The sequence below is a fragment of the Leptodactylus fuscus genome, chromosome 5 (genome assembly GCF_031893055.1).
Source record: "Leptodactylus fuscus isolate aLepFus1 chromosome 5, aLepFus1.hap2, whole genome shotgun sequence".
Taxonomy (NCBI): Eukaryota; Metazoa; Chordata; class Amphibia; order Anura; family Leptodactylidae; genus Leptodactylus; species Leptodactylus fuscus.
Genome location: NC_134269.1, coordinates 7,359,930 through 7,372,473, shown reverse-complemented (window position 1 = coordinate 7,372,473; position 12,544 = coordinate 7,359,930).

Sequence of the window (12,544 nt, the reverse complement as noted above, 5' to 3'; positions counted from 1 at the left end):
TCAATGCTAGTTCTGCCTGAGGAGGCGGAGTCTAAAATCGGACCAGAATGGAAACTGCTGTGGACCGATTTTAGATTCCGCCTCCTCAGGCACAACCAGCGTTGATTCACCGAATCCCGTAGACTGTCCAATCAACGCTGATCAATGCATTCCTATGCGAAAAAGTCAGCTCCGGCATATCGCAAGCTGACAGGGGATCCCGACATAATAAAGGTACTTGATGCCCCCAGACATGCGCCCCCTGCTGTCCCAGTTGCATTCCAGGGTATTGGCATCATTTCCTGGGGTGTCTTAGTGGACTTGGTGACCCTCCTGAGTCAAATGGTGGGATCCCCTGTAGCGAAGCATTTTCTCCCATAGACTATAATGGGGTTCGATATTCGATCGAATAGTTGAATATTAAGCGGCTATTCAAAACTAATATCGAATCTCGAACGTTTTACTGTTCGCTCATCTCTATTCACAAGTATGGCAGACACTCCAAAAATCTAGGGATTAGAGACTGTTAAAGCCCCCCAAAAAGTCCCAATTCCACGTGATCACATGGGGCTTTACATTGGGATGTTCCATAAACTCCATACGGGTGTGACCTTGTAGCTTTCCCCTAATTACCAAGATCATTTCCTCCAAAGCTCCATGGCTTCGGTGACACAGAATGTCGATACTAATATAAGTCCCTACTCGATCATCAAAATCACATACAATATCGAAATTTTTATTCTTGAAAAATGTATTAACCTATTAATAGTACAAATGTAATCCCTCAGTCCCCGCAACTGATATGGGAGAATGTAAATTCTACAGTAAATGGAGATTCTGTGCCGGGTAGGCTTTCATCTGTAGACATAAATGTGTCAGAGGAACACAAAATATTCATCTTATTCTATTTTTAAATTATTTTAAGCAAAGATTCATTTAGCAAAGCGAAGATGTTTTTGTTCTATTATCAGAATATCTACTTTTCTGGTATAATGCCTCCTAGTGGCCCCCATACAATATAATGCCTCCTTAGCGGTCCCATACTATATAATCCCCCATAGTGCTAAAAAATGCCCCTTCAGAGGCATCAGACATTAAAAGGATAATATCCCCTTTCTAGGTTGGCGTCACTTTATATTGTCCCCATTTCAGGTTGGCTTTAAACCCCCCCCCCCCCCCTTCATTATCATATATGTTCCCGGTTGACCCCACTCCAATATCAATCTATTAAAGAAAAAAATAATTTAAAAAAACCCGCTACTTTTCTGTTGTCAGTCCAGCACTGCAGTTCTGCACCAGCATCGGGACAGCAGTCAGCAGTTCAGCATCGGGAATTACATCCGAGGACTGACTGCTGGCCCGATGCTTGTGCCCTGTCTCTAGTAGCCAGTACATCAATGCCCCCATCATCCTCCCAGTGCTGCCCACCAGCTCTCCTTACATCTGCCTCGTACCCTCTCCGCCACACGACTAGGCCTGACCGACAATACTAGTCGCCAGACGCGGCAGGAAGTTTGTCCCTCCGGTTCGCTGTAACTCCCCACCATTACTATGGTCGGCACATCCCTTTCCAATCTCTGCCACCACTTTCAGGAACTGTATTGAGCCCCGATGTGTTTCCTTCCGGTCTCAGTACTGGCCATGGTTTCCAGTGCGTGAATGGACAGATTGAGAGCGCCGAGGTGAAGCCTAGTCGTGTGGCGGGGAGAGGGTATGGGGCAGATGTAAGGAGAGCTGGGGGGGGCAGCACTGGGAAGATGGATGGGGGCATGTACTAGAGACAGGGCACAAGCATCGGGCCAGCAGTCAGTCCTCGGATGCAATTCCCGATGCTGAACTGCTGACTGCTGTCCCAATGCTGGTGCTGAACTGCGGTGCTGGCTCGATAACGGAAAAGTACCAAAACTCATTCCCCTGTTCTCTTTGGTCTATACTACCGGCAGCTTTCCGGAGCAACAGGTCCAATATAAGTGACATTACTACATCATGCCTACTGCTTTTAGGAGCTGAGACAGGGAGAGGACATTGTCGTTATACAGATGAACTGGAGCTGAACAATATCGGAAAGGCCCAGAAAAGCAGGACAGAACTCCTAAATACAGGACCATCCCCCTGGTCGAAAGGGGCCCTCGCTACTAGAGTTGAGCGATCGGGATCGGGAACGATCGGATCCCGATCGTCGATTGAGCAAATTTCACGATCGTGACTGGGATAGGCTGGAAAATGATTGGAAAATGGATTTTGAAATTGATCCTTAAATCTCAAGATCGGCTGAAACCCCACTTACTACTTTTGGGTCCAGTGAAGTCCATCATTTTCCCTATGGTTAAAGCTTCCCTATACTAAAAAAATACTGAATGCTACATCTATGAGGTCATCATTAGATATGAGCGATATTTGTTTTGAGTAGCCCCTCAATATTCTACTATTCTGCCGAATATCAAATCTCATTATAGTCTATGGGGAAAAAATGCTCCTTTCAGGGGAAACCACTATACGACTCAGGAGGGTCACCAAGTCCACTATGACACCACAGGAAATGATGCCAACACCTTTGGAATGTAACTGGGACAGCAGGGGAAGCATGTCTGGGGGCAACTAACACACCAAAGACCCTCTATTACCCCAACATCACAGCCTAACAACTACACACTATACACACTCAAAAAAACCTCTATCAAAGTGGGAAAATACCTGGAAAACTTCTATCCTCTACATTAATATGGACAGAAAGACAAATTTAAACCTAAAGAAACATTAGCATGTGCTCATCACAATTCCTGACTTAATAGCTGCATTAAGTAAGGTGCAGGGTACAACACTAACCAGGCCTGAGCACCAGGAACAGGTTTTACAATGGCTAATGCTTCCATCTGCCATTCAGCCACTACCTCCAGTCATGTTCATACCCAAGAGTCTGCCCCTCCTTCCTCCCAATATGCCCAATTTTCCCAGCAGAGTCATCCAACCCATCCACAATCCATATTTCTGTCATTTGCGGTTTGGAGTTAGTTAGGGAGAGATGTTGTGCTGAAGGCGAGAGAGGATTTAGGTTTGGATGGGCAGGAAAAATTAAAACTAACAGCTCTTTAAAGAGCTAAACTACTTCACCAGTGTATATACACCACCAGTATATACACTTAGCTCAGAAAATTTCACAAAAGCCCTTTTTAGGGCTCAACTTCTCCACCAGTGGTAAACTCTGTATACCTATCCCATAGGGCTAATTAGAAAGCTGTATACTGTTATCCGGTATACACGGCAGTATATAGACCCAATATATCTACCCTCTGTATAGAAAAAAACATACATTTGTATACAGTCCATCAGTTTGTCAACTCACTCACTCACTCACTCACTCACTCATTCCTTTATACTGTCATACTAGTATATACGGCAGTATATAGGCCCAATATATCTACCCTCTGTGTATACAATACATCAGTTTGTCAACTCACACACGCAAGAAAAAATTTACATTTGTATACATCTCAAAATGCGCAAGCTACTGCAAAGGGATGTGGACGGGGACAAGGCTGGGGGCGTGGAAATGCTGCTGGGAAGCAAAGTTGCGGTCAAGCTACAGTGCATCCAATGGCTACTGGTGAGGGGCAGCCAGTATTGCGCTTCTCCACAATCCCTGGCTTGATGGCTACATTAAGCAGGGTACAAGTTTGACCAGGCCTGAGCACCAGGAACAGGTGTTGCAGTGGCTAGTGGATAATGCTTCCAGCTGCTTTTCCAGAAGCCGGTCAGCCACTACCTCCAGTCATGTTCATACCCAAGAGCCTGCCCTTCCTTCCTCCAAACATGCCCAATCTTCCCAGCAGAGTCATCCTACCCTTGCCCCCTATCCAGGATCCTTTTACTGTCTCTCCCTCTGCTGAACCACTTCTTGAATCCCAGGAGCTAGCAGATGACTTTGTGTGTCCTGATGCCCAAATACTGGAGCATCCGCCATTTCCTGCCAATTTTGTGGTTGTGGACTCGCAACTGGCATTTCTCGGCCTCAGTGATAATGACGAGACACAGTTGCCATCAGGGCAAGCTATGGTTATGTGCGGTTTGCAGTAAGAGGAGAGTGAGCAATTGAAAGAGGAGTTGGTGGACGACGAGGCCACCGACCCGACATGGACAGGGGTGATGTGTAGCGGGGAAAGCAGTGTAGATGTGGAGGCAAGTGCAGCACCGAAAATGGTGGCTAGAGGCAGAGGCATGGACAGGGTGATGTCTAGTGGGGAAAGCAGTGTAGATGTGGAGGCAATCGCAGCAGCAAAAAAGGTGGCTAGAGGCAGAGGCATGTCCAGAGGACAGTCACTCATTCATGTATACTTTCATACAGTATATAGGACCTAACAACTTGGTGGTGCCAACGTTTTTAAAAACTTACACCAATGTTCACGAGCTACTGATGAAAGAGCGTCCACTTCCGTAAGTCTACAGTAGCCGCTGCTAGCCAGAAAACCCTCCAGCTATGCCTACATCTGCCTGAAGCACCGGCTGTTGTGCAAGGTCACCACACACTGAAACCCTAGATACCATATGTTGAGCAGGATGTGTTAGCTGCAGAGACCTTTGATGGAGTTACATCTCCAAAACCCAAGGGTTCATAAAAGTCAGCTCCCTCGGTTTCTGCACCATGAGTTTCCATGGGTGGCAGACTTATGTGAAATCCTATCCCATCCTTTCCACTGGACACTTTCCAAACTCAATAGAACCTCTATGAAAGTCTAAATATTTTTAAACCTTGTTTCCTCAACATTAGTATGGACAGAAACACAAATTTAAAGCAAAAGAAACATTAGCATTAGCAAGCTCATCAGGTTTACTTGACTGAGGCTCTGTCTTCCCAATTACATCATGGAAGATAGACTTGCACATTCTCAGTGAGCGCCCTCTATTGGTGTGCATGCCTGAGGCACTGACTTCCTCATTACATCATGGAAGTCAGATTTGCATATTCTTTCCATATAGAAATATTTACTAATATTGTTTCATAGTTTGTATCTCTTTCGACCACCAACTCGTCCACTAGAATGTTAATGTAATCCTTAGTGATATTCCATGTACTGTTTCTTATTGCAGCTATTGCAGGGTCTTTTTCTATAGTTCTATGCTTTTCTGTATTTACTAATAGGGAAATAAGATGATTATAAAATGCATATGGGGGGAGTGTTCAATGTGAATCAAGAAAGGATAGACTTTTTTTTTTTTTTTACAGAAATACCCACCTGAGTGAAAAGTTTTAGTGCAGGAGCTGCCTGTCTATTCATATGAAATGTTGAGTGATGCCAGGCGCCAGCTGAGAATGCAGGACTCATCACAATTCATTAGAATATCTGGGCAGCGCTGACCTCCTCCTCACCCTCTTTAAGTGCGGCTAATCTCTAGTTGCTTATATATTTGTCTTTCAGGTTCTGTGGGATCATTTGGACTACACAGCATTCCTTGGACTTCATAAATGATCATTAAAAAAAATAAAATGGTCAAAGAGAGTTGCATGTGCGAGTTTTATTTGCTTTTCCAACACTTTATTACAATCTTAGCAGTGGCTGTTGTTTGATTGACAGGATCATTTACTAAGGTGGCATTTAAAGGCAATTTGTATTTTTAGTTCTTAATTTTTTTTTTACTATTTTATACTTTTCAGCCGGGTTCACACAGCGTTTTTTAGACTGGATTTTGACATGGAATCTGCTTCAAAATCAGGCTCAAAAAAACCACCTCCCATTGACTTCAAAATTGAAGCGACCTGCCCTTTCTTGGCATGGGTTCCGTGATGTGACTCTCCCTCCCAACTAGGCTTATTCATTTGGATCTACTCCGGAGCGGTATGCCGTGACTGGATACTGGAAAACTCTGTGTACACTTCACCAGCATGAAGTTGCGGCGAGCCACGGGAGAGGTTTTTTGAAGCAGATTTTGTACATGAAAATCCGCTCCAACCCCCCCCCCCCCCCCCCCCCTGGGAACCCGGCTTTATACTTCCTAGATTATTCTAATGAAAAGCCTGGAAGCCTTCAATAGATACTTAATAGATCACTGATTCTAAATCTCACTCCCAGAACCAGCAATCCACCCTATTTAGTCCTAAACTAAAAAAAAATACAAACCCCTATTATAGTCCCCAGGTGAGACCCACTTATCATCAACAGACCCCAAAACAATCATCCAACACAAGTCCATAAAACAAATATTTGCACCCACTGATATATTTGCCCTCACTCCCAGATGCCTCTTCATGTCTAGGTGCTGCTGATCATGGAGTCCTTATAGAGTCAGCATCAGGATGTTCTGCCACATAGTACTACCTGATTTTGAATTATGTCAAGACCCACTGAAGTGCGGGACTAAGGGTAAGTTTAGAGGGGGTTTCTTGGACTGGAACCTGAGGCGGAGGCTGCCTCAGGTTCCGGTCCAAAAACTGGGTAGCCACGACTGAAAACCGGTGCACTGCACCAGCATGCAGCCGCACACTCTGCTCTGGATTAGGCCCAATGAATGGGCCTAGTTTGGAGGAGGGAGTGTCTTCAGGCCAAATCACGAGAGCAGGTCCTCTGCCTGCCTGCGAACGCCGCTTGCTCCACTCGGCCCCGCCCCCTTTCCGCCCGTCCCCGTCCCCTATCCGATCAGCCCCGCCCCCTTTCTTGTGACCCCACCCCCTCCTCCGGGGGAGGGGGCGGCTTTCTGACGTACGCTTTGGGCGGCAGAAAGCCCAGGTTCACCCCTGGTTGGCATGGACCGGCAACAGGCTCTGTGCCCTTGCCTGTCCTCAACGTGCCATTGTCCTTGACTGTTCCCTCGGCCATAAAAGTACTCCATGCTATGGGCACAGATCCACTATACAGCGAGGATGAGCTACTAGTGGAAAGTCAGCAGCTACTGCCACCCAAGATCTGTAGTAGACATCCGCCACTTCCTCAGGTAGGCATGCAAGTAATGATGAGGAGAGTGGTGTGGGAGCTGGTGTTACAAATGGTCAAGCTCCTGGCTCAGAGACCGTTGAGGAGGACATCAGTGACTTGCAGAAAGTAGTGGATGACGATGTAGCCGATCACAATTGGTAGCACGGTGACAAAGGGGCTTCATCATCATTGGGAGAAGAGGGTGGCAGATTGTGCAAGAGGCAGCAGCAGAGCCAACAAGTTGGTAGGGTGGCCAGGAGTCAGCAGGGTGGTAGCAGTAGGAGGCCGGGGTGCAAACTTGCCCGGAGTAGAGCACCCGCTTCACAGAACCCTACCTGCTCGTAAAGCAGTGGTGCAGGAGTTCATGGAGGTGGTGGCAGTAGCAGTCAGTCAGTGCAGAGTGTTGGAGGTAAAATCACCTACTCAGCGGTGTGGAAGTTTTTTGTTAAGCCATCGGGGAGATTGAACATGACCATATGTCAAATCTGTGGGTAGATGGTGAAGCATCTCCGGAGTGCCAATATTGGCCCTATAGACCTGCATCAACATATGAAGGGTCACCATAAAGTGTCCTGGGAGAACTGTGGAGCTGTAACTATGGTCAAGGACAATATTTGGCTTTTACGGCCCATTGGGTGAATGTGGTTCCTGCTCAGACACAACAGCAACTTTGTAAGTTAACGCCACTTCCGCCTCCATATTCCCATGCCGTTGGTCCTGCAATGTCCGCGTCATCCTCCACTATGTCCTCTCGCTCCACTGCAGGGACAATTCACAGTGCCCCTCTAGAATAGCACATGTGCAGGGCACAGCGGTGTCACGCTGCTCTACAACTCATTTGCCTGGGCCAACGGAGTCACAAAGGGAGGAACTGCTCCATGTCCAGCATCAAAAAATCAAATCTTGGCTTTCTCCGTGACAACTTAAAACCATAACAATGCTGTATCAAGGAGGGCAAGGCCATGCACAGTGCATTGTGCATATGTCCAATCTCATTGTCAAGCGTTTCCTTAAGTCCTCCACCCATCTGCAAGAATCCTAAAAATGGCCATGAAACTTTGCATGTACTTCAGCCACTCATACACCGCCAAGCACCCCCTCCTTGAGCTGCAGCGGCAGAATGGCCTCCCACAACATAGGCTGATATGCAATGTTTCCACCCCTTTGAATTCTGCCCTCCATATCTTGGAGTGACTGTATAAACATAGAAAGACCATAAACGATTTCTTGATGATCAAAGCGGACAGAGGTACTCCCTTATGTAACTTCAATGATAGCCTGTGATAGCTCATGCATGACACATGAAGTTTGCTCGTGGCCTTTGAGGAGGCCACTTTATTTGTCAGTTGCCATGACTATGCGATGAACAATGTCATTCCATTGATTCATATCCTGGTAAAGATGCTAAAAAAATCTGGCTGGTCAGGGGACAAGAGCTTTGGGGCCTACATCACACGGCCACATGAACCCTGTGGGGGCTGAACTGGAGGAGGAGAAGGAAGAGGACATTGGAAAACAAGCAATATTTAGTGAAATGGTTGGGGTTTCTACATCTGTAGCATCTGTAATAGCAAGAGGGAGATGAGGAAGGAGAGGCAGGTGACCCAGACTCACTGTGGCAGTATGCAGTGGAGATGGATGCAGGGAGTCCCTCTGAGTCATATTCTTAAATGGCCTGATTCATACTCACTTGCTTGCTGAATTGACACCATTCTGCAGAGGGATGACACCTGCCTACAGATCAAAAATGGGGGACTTTTTACAACTGCTTTGAGGAAGGACAAATTGAACTACTATAGAGACATTCTCTGTAGTAAGTTGGCCCCACTGTCTATCTGCTCCATCTTGCATCCTCGCTCAGGTCTGACTAGGGCCCTGGGTGCTACCCTTGCACTGCCATGGCAGCTGTGGGGGGAGAGTCAAGAGCAGTATCAGCTCCATCAGCAGCAGCCTAGTGAAGAAACTAGTCACCAACTGATAGACCCAGCAGAACCTGAAACCTCCTAGTTAATATTTCCACTATTACATAACAAACTATACTGGAAATGAATCCCTACTTTGACAAGGGGATTGTTCTGAGGAGTAAAACCTATTTTTTATTAGCTCTTCACATATTCATTGCAGAGTTCTGCTAACTTGCTATCCGCTATTATGGTATACAGATACCTGCTAAATGCGAACAACGGTTTTACAGTGTTGGCCAAAAGTATTGTCCCCCCTGCAATTCTGTCAGATAATCCTCGATGTCCCCCAGATAATGATCACAAGCACAAACTCTTTGGTAATATCTTCAGTTATTTTGCTTGCAATGAAAAAAACACAAAAGAGAATGAAAAAAAAAGTCACATCATTAATCATTTTACACAAAACTCCAAAAATGGTCCGGACAAAAGTATTGGCCCCCTCAGCCTAATACTTGGTAGCACAACCTTTAGACACAATAACTGCGCACAACCGCTTCCGCTAACCAGCAATGAGTTTCTTACAAGGCTCTGCTGGAATCTTAGACCATTCTTCTTTGGCAAACTGCTCCAGGTCCCCCCTGAGATGTGAAGGGGGCCTTCTCCAAACTGCCATCAAGAGATCTCTCCCCCTCCCCCACAGGTGTGCTATGGGATTCAGGGCTGGACTCATTGCTGGCCACTTTACAAGTCTCCAGGGCTTTCTCTCACCACCATTTTCTAGTGCTGACCTGAAGTGTGTTTTGGGTCATTGTCCTGCTGGAAGAGCCCTGACCTCTGAGGGAGACCCAGCTTTCTCACACTGGGCCCTACATTATGCTGCACAATGTGTTGGTCGTCTTCAGACTTCATAATGCCATGCACACGGTCAAGCAGTCCAGTGCCAGAGACAGCAAAGCAACCCCAAAACATCAGGGAACCTCCACCATGTCTGACTGTAGGGGGCGTCTTCTTTTCTTTGAAGGCCTCTTTTTCCCTGTAAACTCTATGTTGAGGCCTTTTCCTACTTTTGTCTCATCTGACCAGAGAACATTCTTCCAGAACGGTTTTGGCTTTCTCAGGTAAGTTTTGGCAAACTCCAGCCTGGCTTATGTCTCTGGGTAAGAAGTGGGGTCTTCCGGGGTCTCCTACCATACAGTCCCTTCTCATTCAGACGCTGACACTGGATAGTACGGGGTGACACTGTTGTACCCTCGGACTGCAGGGCAGCTTGAACTTGTTTGGATGTTAGTCGAGGTTCTTTAAGATAAGATAAGATAAGATAATCCTTTAATAGTCCCACATTGGGGAAATTTCAGCGTGTTACAGCAGCATAGTAATACAGATACAGGATAATACAGAGTAATATATTACAGACGTAGACACAGATAAGCTGAGAAGAGAAGATATACTAGGAGTCCATGGCAGCTAAGGAAAAACAGAAGAGAAAGAGGAAGACCTCATGGTCATCCTCATAATCATTAGTTCTCTGTGCGGAGTGCTCTTCGTTTGGTCTGATGTAAATTATACAGCCTGGTCGCGGTTGGAAGGAAGGACCTGCGATAGCGCTCCTTCTCACACTAGGGGTGAAGCAGACGGTTGCTTACAGTGCTGCCAAGTCCCATTCGGGTCCCATACATGGGGTGGGATTTGTTCTCCCGCATGGAGGTCACCACAGACAGTATCCTTCTGTCACCCACCACCTGTACTGGGTCCAAGGGGCTCCCCAGGACAGAGCTGGCCCTCCTGATCAGCCTGTCAAGTCTATTTCTGTCCCTGGTTAATATACTGCTTCCCCAGCAGGCCACACCGAAAAAGATGGCTGAGGCAACCACAGAGTTGAAGAAGGCCCTAAGAAGTGTCCCCCGGACTCCGAAGGCCCTCAGCCTCCTGAGCAGGTAGAGTCTGCTGTGGCCCTTTCTGTGCAGCGTCTCCAGGTGATCAGCCCAGTCTAGTTTATTATTGAGGAGCACGCCCAGGTACTTATAGGTCCTGACTATCTCAATACATGTTCCTTGGATCTCCACCGGGGTCGGAGCACCTCTCCGTTTACTAAAGTCCATCACCATCTCCTTGGTCTTCCCAGCATTAATCCTGAGCTGGTTCTGCTGGCACCATTCAACAAAATCCCGGTTTAAGTCTCTGTATTCCCTATCGTCGCCATCAGTGATAAGGCCGACTATAGCAGAGTCATCAGAGTATTTCTGTAAGTAACAGCTGGAGGAGTTGTGCCTGAAGTCAGCAGTGTACAGTGTGAAGAGGAATGGGGCAAGAACTGTACCTTGTGGTGCCCCCGTACTACAGATCACAGTGTCGGACATACAGCCCCGGGCTCTCACATACTGAGGGCGGTTTGTCAGGTAGTCTAGGATCCAGTTGGACAGGTGATGGTCCACACCACCAAGGTTCAGCTTCTCCCTCAGTAGCCCTGGCTGAATGGTGTTGAACGCACTGGAGAAATCAAAGAACATTATTCTCACAGTGTTCCCGGGTTTCTCCAGGTGAGAGAGAGCTCTATGAAGAAGGTGGATGATGGCATCATCTACCCCAATGCCTGGCCGGTAGGCAAACTGGAGGGGGTCCAGAGCGGAGCTCACTAGGGGGCGTAGGTGTGTCAGGACCAGTCTCTCTAGGACCTTCATCAGGTGTGATGTCAGTGCTACAGGTCGGTAGTCATTGTAGCCCATCGGGTTGGGTTTCTTTGGGACTGGTACCATGCAAGATGTTTTCCACAGTTGAGGTACCACTCCCAGCTTTAGACTCATATTGTACATGTGCGTAATAATTTCACACAGCTGGTCACTGCACATTTTAAGAACTCTTGCTCTTATACCATCAGGTCCCCCCGCTTTGTTCGCTCTAATATTCTTCATTTCCTTACACACCTGAGACTCCTGCAGGATCAGATAGTCAGATTGCAGTTGACCGCAGTTCGGTGGGGGTTGGGTCTTGGGTCTTGGTGTGTGAGGGGAGGGCGGTTGGCTGACATGCTGGTGGAGGGAGCATTTGCTTGGAGTCGAATCTATTGAAGAATAGATTAAGCTCGTTAAGCCACTTCCTGTCCCCTACTGTTCGGTGCCCTGTCTTTTCCTTGTGTCCTGAAATTGCCTTAAGGCTGTCCCACACCTCAGAGATTCTACCCTCCCCCATCTGTAGCTCCATCTTCCGCCTGTAGTTGGCTTTCCCTTCTCTGATCAATTGTCTTAGTTGTTTCTGAACCGCCCCCAGGCCATCTTTGTCCCCAGACCTAAAAATTCTCTTTTTTTGCTTTTTTCTTTATCCACCATCCGCACAATCTTGCGTTGAAATGTCTCGTCAATTTTTCTTTTCCGTCCACATCTAGGGAGGTTAGCCACAGTGCCATGGGCTTTACACTTCGTGATGACACTGCGCACGGTAGACACAGGCACATTCAGGTCTTTGGAGATGGACTTGTAGCCTTGAGATTGCTCATGCTTCCTCACAAGTTCTTTGGTCTTTTTTCTTTTCTCCACGCTCAATGTGGTTACACAAGGACACAGGACAGAGGTGGAGTCAACTTTAATCCATTTCAACTGGCTGCAAGTGTGATTTAGTTATTGCCACCACCTGTTAGGTGCCTCAGGTAAGTTAACAGATGTTGTTAATTACACAAATTAGAGAAGTATCACATGATTTTTCAAACAGTGCTAATACTTTTGTCCACCCCCTTTTTTATGTTTGGTGTTGAATTATATCCAA